The 10,833-nt window shown below is 40.7% G+C and overlaps 1 protein-coding gene across 2 annotated transcripts in view; it reads left to right on the forward strand.

The window, feature by feature from the left end:
- The window catches only part of gabrb2b (gamma-aminobutyric acid type A receptor subunit beta2b), a 197,919-nt gene that overhangs the window by 130,646 nt on the left and 56,440 nt on the right, over positions 1-10,833 (forward strand). The gene's annotated exons all lie outside the window — the stretch shown is intronic.

Here is a 10,833-nt window from a genome sequence, read left to right on the forward strand (position 1 = left end):
GGCACCCTCTCTCCTGTGCGTTGCTCATCCATCACGCCGCGCTGTATACGTTCGGATAATGTGTTTGGTGTCACACAATCTTACAGTAGGCTACACACTAAATTGACATTCCTCAGCTGTATGTGGCAGCCAGCCTTGTGTCATTTATATGAAGTGGTGAGGGAGATGGAGAAGAAAAAAAAAGTGGCCTGCAGCCATATAAGTGCTGAGCAGAGATGTGTGCTTTTTCCCGGTGTGCTCAGTGGTTTGTGTCAAGTATTGTATGTGTGAGTCACATGCATGGTTAGCTTTATTAAATAACACAATTGTGCACAATGTTAGTTTACTTTGCTGTACCACAGTCTGAAACATATCGATCCATCCATTTGTTGGCCGGACTGGAATTCAGAGTCTATCACAGCTGACTGGAATGGTCACCTGTCAATCACAGACTGGAACTCACTGTGGGAAATTTTGCAGATGAGTGCAGGGCTGCGCCGAAGTGGGAGTGGTCACTGACGACTTTGAGCTAGACAAAAGCCTTGAAGTGGACACTTAAATGAATGTTTTGGAGTCCGTTTGAGTTGTGGTTTCAAACGTTTGACTGATGTGATATGTTGTGGAAGGATTAATGTACGTTCTGCCGGCAAACCTTTCACTCTGCAAGACACTCCACTTATTTGTCTTATCGAGTTGGTGGCTATGGTTGGAATGTCAGCTTCTTAACTGGATGGCATCTGCACCTTCTTGCTCAACCTTGACGCCAGGTATCTTTTCATCTTTTATCGATTCAGTCTGGGAAGGAGGCTGTCTTTGTGAGGGTGGTTGAATTTCAGCGAGTGCTTATCTGCATTGCGTGGAGTCAATTAAATAATACTTGCAAGCTGTTTGGCTACTTCGGTATGCATTCTGCCTGTTGAGGCTACACAACATAAGCCTCCATCCAGCAGATGGCATTGTGCTTAAAAAAATGGATATATTTGGATATTTACTGTGTAATTTCACGAATCATATATTGTTTCCTGTCCAACTCCCCATCTTCTGTTTTTATTTTATCGGGCAGCCCAAATTGCCATAGAAGTTAATATTAATCAATTATCACGATTTCAACATTGATCACGACTTCCTTCAATCAGCCAGCAGATGAACTAAAAGCTCCAAGTGGAAGAGAAAATACAAAACGGCACTTTGCAATGATCATACAAAGTCTCGTAATGTGCAAGGCCAAACACGCACTTAAGCACAAACAAATAAATATCTGTCGCAATTGTCTTCAAGTCCTTGCAGCTTGTTTGAAAGAGATCTCACAATCATTTAGCACAATACTTGAAATAGCTAGACAGTCTCACTTCAATGTCTAAGTTGTTCGTGATGTCCTATTGAATAGTATTCTTTCAAGATAAATATTGTCCTTGATTTTGTTCTTCTGGTTAGCTCATTTGTGAAATCTCACCGTACGTGACGGGCCCAAACGTCACAGCAGATGGAGGCGGGCTTCTCCTCACTCTCACTTGTCAGTTTACATAACAAGTGGTTATAATCTTGCAATTCAGCCAACCAACGCGTAACCATTTAGGTTGTCCCGAGCATTCAAATCCTTGCTGACCATCTGTTCCGTCGCTCAGTCGCTCCACTTCAAATACTTCCTCTATTCAATGCAACTTGTTTATTCATATCGTCTGTAATTGCTGCCATTGCGAACTTGACGCTTTATCACACAAATGTAACACAAGCCTCTAACCCGAATGGAGCGAGAGGCGTTCCAAGATTGTTGTCGGAAGTTAATGAAACACCAGGACAAGGTGACATTATCAACATGTGGGTTGACAAAAAAAAAAAATTGCAAAGACTGTTGCTACTTCTATTTCTGGAAGTGTGGGAGTGTTTGTGTGTTTTTTTGTCAGCAAGTGTGAAAAAGAGACAGGCACTGAATAAAAATTGCTGTAAAAATCGATAATAACTTTCCTGAATCTGTGATAATGTATGATGCTTTTATTTCAATCCATCCATTAGTCCTCATTGGAGGCGAAGAGGATTTTTTTGCTGACTTTGAGCAAAAGCCCATATACTCAATTGCAGTATGGACTAATGACAAGTATCGACAACTTAGAGTATGAATTGTGTTTTTTTTGGAATGTCGAGAGAAGCAGGAGTATTGATAGAAACCACACTCAAATAATTAGGAACTCTTGAGGCAGACATGCAAACCACACAGCTTGCTTTTTATTGGTTTTGGATAAAACACCATCATAAAATTGAAGTCATATAACACAATGTCAAACGCTGCCATGCTGCTTGTGTTCTTAAAGCAACTGTAGGTTATTGTGGAATGTTCTTGTGCTGCGGGAAGTGCGAGACAAACGTTCACAGCAATCAATAGCGCACTTAGCCTCTTTTCACCTCATAGTCAGAGACACTAAATGATTGTATGAATTAGTTTGTTGGCAAGTCAGTAAGAGAGACAATCATGACCTCAATCCAATCCCATTACATCGAAATCGGCTCTATTATCATAAATAGAAGGAATTAGGTAGCGCGTAGCAGAAAAGTTATATCATTCATGATCTCAAATGAACACTTTTTAATTTATGAACACGTGTGAATTTAATTAGATTTAAATTATTCTTGGAATAATAATCATAGTTTGGTTCAGATTGTTTTGTTTTCAATTATTTGTACTATTTAAACAAGCTGACCAGCATCCCTGCAATGTGTAACCTTTGGAGGTTTCACTGTAGTGCTTTACTATATAAAAAGGATTACCTCCATATACTCTACTTAGAAGCACCCTTTAAGGAATATTTTTAATTATTGTTCCCAACTCCCCAGACAGTGTAGGGAGATGATATGTTGAGCTCGCAAAGCTGTTGCTGACCTGCCGGCGACCCCCCGGGAGACGCTGAGACTCCGTATATATACCATAAACATGAACACACACACAGTGTAAGTCTGTGTTGCATTGCTGCAGATTCGGAAAGCCTACTAACACACATTCCAAGTGCACCATGGATCTCTAGATTGGCGCTATCTCATATCATCTATGCTTCAACGGACACATCCAAGGTTAAGTGCCTAATGAAGATGGATGCCGATGCAATGTTGTGTATGACTTTGTGTAGCCATGCAGGCTCCAGGACTGGTCGAAGACTGCGTAGAACATATCTTAAGTAAACCAGCTGGGATTGCCTCTCAACTTTGTGTTGGTATACCATAGAGGCCGAAAACAGTTTTTAGGCTACATTAGCTCGTCATAAATTGGTGGCGTAGCTTCGCATTGGGGCTCCACAGCTGCTTGAGCATGATTGATGGAAGCCACTCGAGCACACCGATGAGTGAGATGTGCTCACTGGAGCATACGGGGGTAATAAGGTGTGATGGCAGCTTAGGTGGCCGTGCTGAATGTACTGTAATTGTGCCCCAAACAATAGATGTAGCTTCGTGTTCTGTGAAGTGTCAGTCCCCCTTGTGAATTCCCCGACCTGGACTAGTGTCGTCTATCGGACCTCATGTGTGCTGAGGGCTTCATCGCTGGTGGCTAAGTGTAAAAACTGGTTGGTACTGATGATAAGTTAATATTGGGAATAGGCATCGCCATAGCAATAATATGCTCCTTATTATACCACAGATTGGGATTCTTTTTTTTGTGTGGGGGATCCTAATTGACTCCGGGCAAAAGGCAATTGGCCAATCAATTACAGGACACAAAGAGACAAACAACTGTGAACACTCACATTCACACCTATCGACAATTTAGACACGTCAATTAACCCAACACCATCGCACCATCACTCGGTGGGAACCATGCATTTCTGATTATAAAAAAATATTTAAAAAAAAATATATATATATTATAATAATAAGACCAACACTGGTATAATTTCCATTGGAAAAAATATGGTCACTTGATGGGGGGGGGAAAAAAAATTGGACTCAGAGGGTGATTGATTCGTCATTTATCACAGTGAACCCAAGGCCAAGAACATTGTCGTGTCCGACAGTTCTGTCCCCTCGTGTGCTTTCATCGCACTTCCTCCACCTGTGGCATTTCTCCGACTGTGATTGGGACTGGTCATATTAATGGCTTGAGTGACCTGCGGGGTCCGTGCACATCAAAACTAGGCGGAAGAAGGAAGATTTGTGTGAGACACCTAGGGCCCTTTCGCCTTGTTATGCCCCCCAATTTAAGATGCTCCACGTTAAAGGAATGGGGTTTTTTTGTGTGTAATAATTTATCATGTGATATTTTGGCCTGCAAATGCCCCAAAAGCTTCTTTTGTTGGCATGCAAATTATACTCTCAGCCTGAGCTCTTTAAGATTTTCAGGTAATGTTTCAGTGTCTACCTCAATGACACGTACAACACATCAACTGCTGAGACGGCAGATTGGACTCCTTTTTAACAATGCGCCGACCGTCCAAACTGTTCCGGGTGTTAAAAGCATCACTAGGCCCAAGCCAAATAATTAAAGTTTTCTATGCATGTCTTGATTTTTAATTACATTTTAATTGTGGAAGAAAATGAGTCCGCATACATTCGCCAGACCACAGCATTAGCTACAAAAAATATTAAGATTCACTTTTTTTGTGACATTCCATGTTTAATATTGCGCTTGGGGGGGGATTTAGGATGGCACTAAATGACTATGCTGTTCATGCAGATATGGTAATTTAATAATTGACTTTCCTATGTTTTGACTTTGCTAGACACACACAAAGTTGTTTCCATATACAGTATGGTACTTGAGTTTTTTTCCGAGATTGATATATCCAGATGAAAAGTAAAATTGCCTCGTCATGCCAAAAATGTCAAATGTGAGGCCGTTTATTTTCTATGATTTGCTTAGTTTAAATTGCCTGGAAGTCATTTCCACGGGGGCCTATTTTTATGACCAACAGATTTGCGTGATGAGCGCTTCCTGCACTTTGCATGGCAAAAAGAAATGCTTTGTTTGGGTTGAGTGTCAGGCCTACAATGATCTATGCTGATGTGAAATATGTCAAGTCAACACTGGCGTGAAAGTTCCCCTCGGAGCGAGTATTCACCCTAGCACTGTCAGCACATTGGAGGAAATTGGTTGATGCGGAATACGGCTGCACGGGGTCCTCGCGTGCATTCCTGTGGTAATTTCTAATGTGCAAAGCATGATGGGTAGAAAGAGTAGATTTGCTTTTATGAGGAACAGCGCTGTGGCTGTTCCTGAATGCATATGAAAGCGCACGGTGGTGTTTTCAAGAAAGATAATTAGATTGCAGAACGGTATGAGGTCACCAGTGACCAGTTCAATATTGATGTCCTCTTGACAAACTAGGGGCTAACACCACATTGACCCTGAGCCGACTTGAACTAAATCATGATTCAGTCTTAAATGCAAAAAACTATCTGCTTGACCTTGACGAATGCAAAGCCACCATCTTATGCCAGTCTTCGCTTTTAACAAATGCAGTCTCACATATCATTCACTTTCTTCGCTTAGCCACTCTCACTTATCTTGTTGGCACAATGACCTTGTATCCATTCTTTCCCTGTAATTCACATTCCCTGACTGATGCATCCAGCAGCCCATCTGTCCATCCATCTATCAGTCCGTCCGTCTGTCCGAGCCATCCCTCGTCCTCACAGCTTCACACGTGCTTATGAAAAATTATAACAGTTGCTAATTGGATTTGTGTCTCAAAGGACTTAAGAACAACTGATATGGCTCCCGAGGCTTGTCTGCAGGATTCTCTTTACCCCAAAAGGATTGTTCGGGAACTTTATTTTTCTCAACTTTCCAATATCACTCCCACATTTGGCTCTCATTCACAGTTTGTCTTTCAGTATTTAGCATATTGTATAACCATGTAATTTTTTTCTTTTTTTTTATAAATGACGATAAAGTAGTTAGTGCACGTCCTTATGGAAATGAGCGGAAGAAAAAAAAATGTTCTGCCTGTATTTCATGCCACATTTTGCTCCCTCTTGTGTTTCACCGGAGAAAGGGATTATGATAGTCAGTATGTCACCATGAAAAATGCTGTTTAATTAATATCGGGGGCGGGCGGGGGGGTCAATCCTCATCGTACTGTGAGCACAAAAGGGATTATTTAGATGTTGCTTTCAATTTGGTCATGCAAATCCACCCACTGCTGCACTTTTGTTGTATACACAAAGTCCACCCTGTGACCTCCAGCAACAAAAATGTCCGATTGAGTTCTCTTTAAACGCGTTCACTATGTTGTTGTCTTCCTTCGTCATCTTAAACTCACTGAGTGTTAAATTACAAATTGGTTTTCATATTTGATAAAGGAGACATTTTAGGATACGGTTGCTAGGGAAATCAACCAATTCACTTTCTAATTTAGTATTTTCATCACAGTTTCCGAACCAAGCAATTACGTTCTAAATCTAAAAAAAAGGATTGGGTTTTGTTGTACAATAAAATCTTATGATGAGGTTTTATTTTTGTCTTAGTTCCTCCATCAAGAAGCTTTTTTTGTTGTTTTGGAGATGCCACTAAAACAGAACAACGTGACCCTTTAACACTTGAAATTAGTTTTAGTTCTGAGCAAATGCTAATGCACTTATGAATCCTGGATCGGATATTAATATATTTAATTTCACAATCATGAAAGATGAAATATTTTCATGGATGCATAATCCTCTATTTTTATTTTATATATTTTTATATTTTTGTTGAGTTGAGTAAGAATGTTCTCCAAAGCTTTTCAGGGGTTCAGACTATGCATTTTCCAATTATGTCAATAAACGCCTTATTATAAAGGATTAATGGAACGTATATGTGGGAGGGCTGTTATCGATGGCGGTGTTCAATTTATATTAACCTGCCTTTAGCCAAGGTTTGCGCATTACTGAATGTCATTACAGTTCTGTGTATTGTATGAGATTACTCATTCATACGCATTCACTATCTCATTTAATTAAAGTGTGGGACTGGGAAAAAAAAAGACTAATTCATTTCAACTTTGCGTAAATCCTTTAAGAACTACCTAAGAGCATCATTTTCAGTTGTCTTTGTGTCAATGGCTGGCTGTTGACTGCAGCAGGATGAGGTGTCTCGAGGACACGAGGGACTCCGATTAATCGTCAAAATCGTCAGCTTTAACATGGATAGCAACATGTATCGTCACGCCTAAGTGACTCACTGCTGAGCCCTCAGCTGGAAAAGCAACACATTTACTTGAAGTGTAGCCGAAATTATGGCTTTCCGCTGGGAGTTTCCGCGAGGGTGGGCCCTCTGACTGGGATTTAAATAACACATCTGCGTTGTGTTGGCTAACGCTCCATTAAGAAAAATAATTAAGTATTGATATTTGGTGTGTGACCGATGACGTCAATCTGTGAAGCAGTAGGGACATTTTTTTTTCCCTTTCTAACAGGATATAGTGACGCAAAAGTACCACAACCAATTAAATTTACAAAATGAATAGCCTTAGGTCATTTCAAAACCGGTTATGAAGTCGTTTAACATAATATAATAATCTTATAATAATAATCTTTTTTTCCCCTCCTTATTAGTCATTTTTATTTCTGTTTTAAATGGAGGCAAAGTGACTCATCATCCTTTTATAGGGTTTGCACTCATCCACATCAATCATTTTGAAAACAATTGTAGTTGTTATTTTAGTTTTGCCATATCTGATCTAAAAGTGTTTGAGTCATCCAAGACTTCAGGAAGGCATCAATCCACTCAGCCAAATAGCCACTTTTAGCCAACCATCTGTTATTGTTCCTTCTACTTTTTTGCTAATTCAGTTCTTTCTCTCCATGAGATGAAGAACGTGCTCCACTGAACACTGAGCTTTACCCGCTTTTAACCAGACTAATGATGTCATTAAATACCTTTTTGTACAATGCATTTTTTTCAAGCCAGTCACATTATTACAAAGCATAAAATTAATCGTTAAGTAATCAAATGAATGGGAATTGTCTCATTTGAATGATGTTTTTATGAGATGTTTTATTGTGTGAGCTTATAATATATTTTTGATCACTTTCAAAGCAATTCTCAGATAGTTTTAGGAGAATCTCAACTCAAAGTTGGCGAAGGAACAGATGGAACGGCTAAACTCTTCGGCTAGGTTACCATGGAGATTTAGAGTTCACTTTCTTCAGGTCGAATATTTGTGCCACCCCCAGTTCTCCTCCATATGTTTAAAATCCAACAGAACCATGTTTACTACCAACTCATCACGCATGTAGTTTGTCAACGAACCCCAGTGAGTTCTTCATTAACGTATATTATAGTCACTCAATAAACCATTAAGCATATCATTAATCTTCTTAGCGGTGTTGAATGGAAATCTAAAGGCGCATTTTTATTAGGTTCAGTGTAGACTCTAAATTTACATAGGTCGTCGCTCTATATGTGCTTTGACATTGGATGACATAACTTATCCAGCCAAGCGCTTCAGTGGGCTTCTTCCCTGACTGCTTTACAATATTCCAAAATGCCAAGATTTAATTGGAAAAGCATTGACTTGTCACCACCATAAAGGCAGCAGGCAGCATCTCCTGGCCATAAAATGCTCTTCCCCTTGACTGCCTGCTGCCAAACAGCCTGGCTGGAGACGTTTAATTCAAAAATCATGGTGGCCACGTACGGTCGCCACTGGCGATAAATGGCTTGAAATCATTTGATGGCAAGTCAGTGACCAGGTTAGGTGATGAGCATGGTAGCTGTGCCTGCCCCTGGTCCTCTCATTAAATAGCATATATATCATCGTTAGCGTGTTTCTTACGGCCATGGATTAATGTGCAAGCACATCTGCACAACGCTACTCTGTATCTGCACTTTAATCTCCATGTCGAGGTCACAGCAAGCTGCTTAATAGCCACGACTCCTCTCTAGGTACAGATTGGCTTTCCCTGTCATTCCTTCTCTCCCACCCCGTGACACTCTCCCCCCCTACTGCGCTAATCCTCACTATGAATGTTTTTTTTCCCCTCTCTCTCTCTCTCTCTCTCGCTTCTTTCATGCTTTTACCGCAATGTCAGGAGTTTGCGGACAATCATAGTGTACACAATGCATGTCCGCCTGTTTGGAATGAATTGGCTTGATGTTTACATACACCTAATGTTCGTTTCGATGGTCACAGTCATTGCAAATGAAAAAAATAATATATGTTTTTCAACCGTCATCATTTTTTGAAGATGGAAAAAAAAAAGACTTAATCCAAGCTGTTCATCTTCTTTTAAACACACTCACTTTTGGCATTCTGTGTGTGCCGAGCGCCAGTGTGTGTGGAAGGAGGTCATTTGTCACAGATTCCGTGTGGTTATTTTTAAACAGCCCCTCAGTGTAGGTCTAATCGGAACAGGAAGTTCCTCATCAAATTAAGCAGGAATGACCTTTCACTCCACTTATAACGGAGGTTACTATTACACACAAAAGGGCTACCCACAGATACTATAGATAGATCATATTTGGTTCAGTAAGCCGATTCTTCATTTCCATTGCCGAATGTGACATTGTTAATAACAATTAACACTTTCTGGGCCCGTGCGCCAACCGGAAAAATAGTTTTTGCGGATCACTGCTCTTCTTATTCCATACAGCTGAAATGTGACGAGTCGCGATTCTTCACAGCAATTGAAAGCTCTTCACCATTGTCTCACGCACCGAGCTGTCACCAGCAAATGGAAGTGGAGATGTGAGCACCACACCGTGATACATCCTTCACTAGGAGAAGGAGATGGAAACAAATTAAATGAATGACAGTTGTTGCATTCCGGGCCAAATAAAACACCACTGCTTGTGTTCGGGAGTCACTTTTGGAGAGGCGAGGGTAGTGATCCTTTTGGTTCTGTTTTCTGCACATCTCACTTCAAGCGGTTTTCCTCATTTGTTTCCTCCACTCTTGGTTAACCAATCAGATGCAAAAGATGACAATTTAATGATGGTTACGATAACGTCCGCTGTTCATGGCGACACGTTGGTGCTGTATTGTTCTTTTTGGCATTCTTCCAAAGTGGAGGATCATAACAGCAGCTGTTGAGTAGGCGTCTTGGTTCAGTATTATCCTCCTGGGGCAAGGGTCAAAGGTCTTGGGAGAAAGACACTTTTCTTATTTTCCTCCCGCAGCCCACACAAGTATCACCTGTGCTGTAAAAGTTGATTCTCACCGCCACCGCCAAGCTGGAGGGGTGAATTAAAAGTGATGTTCAGTTATCACAGGCCCCGTAGGAAGTAATAGTTTCTCACTTAGCGGTCGCTCACTGAGGTTGGGTGGAAAGTCTGTCTTGGAGGCTTTTATACGTCTGCACACACTGTGCAAAATTAAATGTAAAACTTTTTGTGAGGCATAAAGGGACCGGCACGCTCTAAAATGTTCTTAAAGTAAAAATAATGAACAGATTACACTTTTATTGGAGGAATGCATGGCTTGTTGTTGTGTTCTAATTAAATATGAATTAACATAATGGGAATAGTGAACAATTATAGCATGGTGGCATCACATATAATCAGATTTTTTTTTTTCCCACATAGATCCTTTTCATACTCCTCCCCCTGCATGTCAGTTTGCGTGCATAAATGTTTGTGTGGGTCTTCTCTATGCCCTCCAAAAAAAGAACATATGGTGAGTCAGTGTGTAGGAGTTGTCGAGTGCCACCATGCATCATTGTGGGACGGGATGCGGATGAAGAGAAGGCTGTTAGAGAGGTGGCTGTGCACCACCAATAGGTGGCACTCTACACTTTTGTGACCCAGACTGAGAGAGGCCAGTAAATGCATGCATCCATGTTCATAACAAACATGACGTTTGAGTCAAATTGGATTGAAGCACAATAGGTTGAGTGAATTAAACCGATGTGCGTGTGGATGCATGCATATAGATTTATGCATACAGTATTGTG

This window comes from Syngnathus floridae, chromosome 15 (genome assembly GCF_059516105.1).
Source record: "Syngnathus floridae isolate MCC-2025c chromosome 15, RoL_Sflo_1.0, whole genome shotgun sequence".
Classification (NCBI taxonomy): Eukaryota; Metazoa; Chordata; class Actinopteri; order Syngnathiformes; family Syngnathidae; genus Syngnathus; species Syngnathus floridae.